The sequence below is a fragment of the Protopterus annectens genome, chromosome 2.part0 (genome assembly GCF_019279795.1).
Source record: "Protopterus annectens isolate FY-2018-M chromosome 2.part0, PAN1.0, whole genome shotgun sequence".
Classification (NCBI taxonomy): Eukaryota; Metazoa; Chordata; order Ceratodontiformes; family Protopteridae; genus Protopterus; species Protopterus annectens.
In genome coordinates, this window is record NC_056728.1 from 1888514255 (window position 1) to 1888516754 (window position 2500).

Sequence of the window (2500 nt, forward strand, 5' to 3'; positions counted from 1 at the left end):
TACATACACATGAATAATAGATACTAGACATATATATACATATATAAGATGTAATGAATAATAATTCAATGCCAAAAAAGCAAATATAATGCAAAGTCAAATTTAAGCAATGCTAAGCATTGCACAGGTCAGCTTAGGAGGTGTAAGCAATGTTTAGGCCAGCTAACTCAATGTGCCTAGTGGTATACCCCTTTAAACAATGCCAACCTTAGGTAAGCAGGTTTGCCCATAGCTTAGCCTTTTCAAAACCGGCCAATCACAGCAAAGTGCAGGAATTCGGCCCTACGTAAACCCAACAGGTGGGAATACATCTCATAACTGGTTGTAGTTTCCCTTGCAGGCACTATGTCAGGAAGGGGAGAGGGTGTGTGTTTTCGGACGCAGTGCTGATGCATCCAGGAGTCCAGAGTCATGGCAGGACTCCTTGTCAAAGTCCATGAACAGAAACTTCTGCAGGGCCAGTACCAGGGTTCCCAATATAAGGCAGAAGCCTGGGACCATCTCACCCATGACCTCACCAGTGCCACTGGCATACCCCGAACTGGTGAGCAGGTCAGGCATCACTATGCCGACCTGAAGTGGTGTAAGGGGGACCTCTTGGAGCAGTGGATCCAAGAGGCTAGGATGGCAGGGGCTGTCCCAGCTGTGTGTAAGTATCACTCCACTATGTGTGTAATAATCGCCAGCTCATGTATATTATGGATAGGTATGGCTAAATATTCCTCTTATGTCCTTCACAGCAGCAAGTGAGTGGGCCGTGAACCAGGAAGCCCATGGCTGTCGCCTGGAGAGGTTGCGATGCGAGGTAGGTCAGTAATACTCTTGCATGAACAGTCATAGGAAATAAATCTAAAAGCATTAGTAAGGTAATTGCCAGTATAAAATCTGTATTGTTTAAGGCAAATACAGCATACACTGGGGAATATGGAAGAAAGAGTCTCATATAGTTTGTATGTAATAAAAAGCATAATAGCCTGACAGTAAAGGTCTAACTGCTGGACTGCAGTATCATATGGTAATGTAGATTTGCAATCACTGGATAGTACTGTTGTATTAGGCACTGTTACCCACACTGTGTAACATAAATAAATTGTGTAGTAATGTCTTTATATGACTGGTGTAATCCCCAGGGGTCATTTAGTACAACTAAAAGACACATTGACAGAAAACAATGAAAAGACAGACAATAAAATCTAAATAGCACACGCAATTGACATGTGAACTGTTGTATTTTTAGCACACACAGCCATGGTTCGAATCCTGGCAGTGGTAGTAGTCTACATACAGAATCATACCCCACAACTGTACAGATAAGACCAGAATGTCCAGTATATGGGACCATATCTGCTGCCTGTCACCCTATCCCTCTGGGAAGTCAGTGGGATGATACCAGATGTTTAGACAGCAAACAGGGACTACAACTGATTGTCACACATCTATAAGAATAAACCTTTCACTCTAACAACTCCCAAAACTGTTATGAGAGTAATAAGCCAAGTATGTCCTATCTACACCCCCATGTTATCAAGCTGTGACCAGAGTGCGTACAGTGAGACGTATGTGCATAATACTAATGTGTAATCTGGTACTTTGTGTAGCAACATTAAGGTAGTGCTAACAAACATTGTTCCCACAGGTACGTTGGACACTAACTCTGTGCCAAGAAATAAAAAGCTTGATACCCTGCACTGGTACTGTTTACTCTGGTATTGTATGGAATTATGAGTGCTGCAGTTGCTCTGAATAATAAGGTATCACTGATCACTGTCACCCACACTGTGCTACATAATATAACTGTGTAGGGAAACCTGTATAAGAGTTTTGTAAGTCACTAAAGGTTGAAGAGGGTAATAGTCTAGATATGTCCCAGTTCATCTGCATGTGGTCAAGACATATCCTGAGTCTGTGCAGAAAGAGACAGACAGATATGTGCGCAACATCAACCTGGAATCTGGGAGTATGGTTAGAAACAATTAGTGTTAACAAACATTTCCTCCACAGGTATACCAGGTAAGAGGTGAATACTGCAGATAAAACCAGTTCATGTATAAAGATGATGACAGCTATTCACTGTCCAAACTAAGGCAATAGGGAGGTGTAGTAATACTTGTAAGGTACAGATAACAGCACTGAATAGTAAAGTAATGTGAACTACAGGAATATACTAGTTGTTAATTGACATCTCCCCTCCCACCACATCTCCAACAATAAACTAAATACCCACCTCAACTGGTATGTGATGACTTCACTGTTCTGTTGGGACATATATCCTATTGATTGATAATTATTTAAATCTATTTCCATGCATGTGCTATGTTGAAATACTCAAACATTGGTGGCATGGTGCCATCAATGTACCTGCATGCTGTTGTTATTACCACTGTGGTCCCATATATGCATGTGTTCCGTATGCTATGCAACTGTTCTGTATCTGGTGTCTGGGTTAACAGGAATGTCTATGCATGCTATTATACCTAACCCTGTAATGTGTTGACTATTA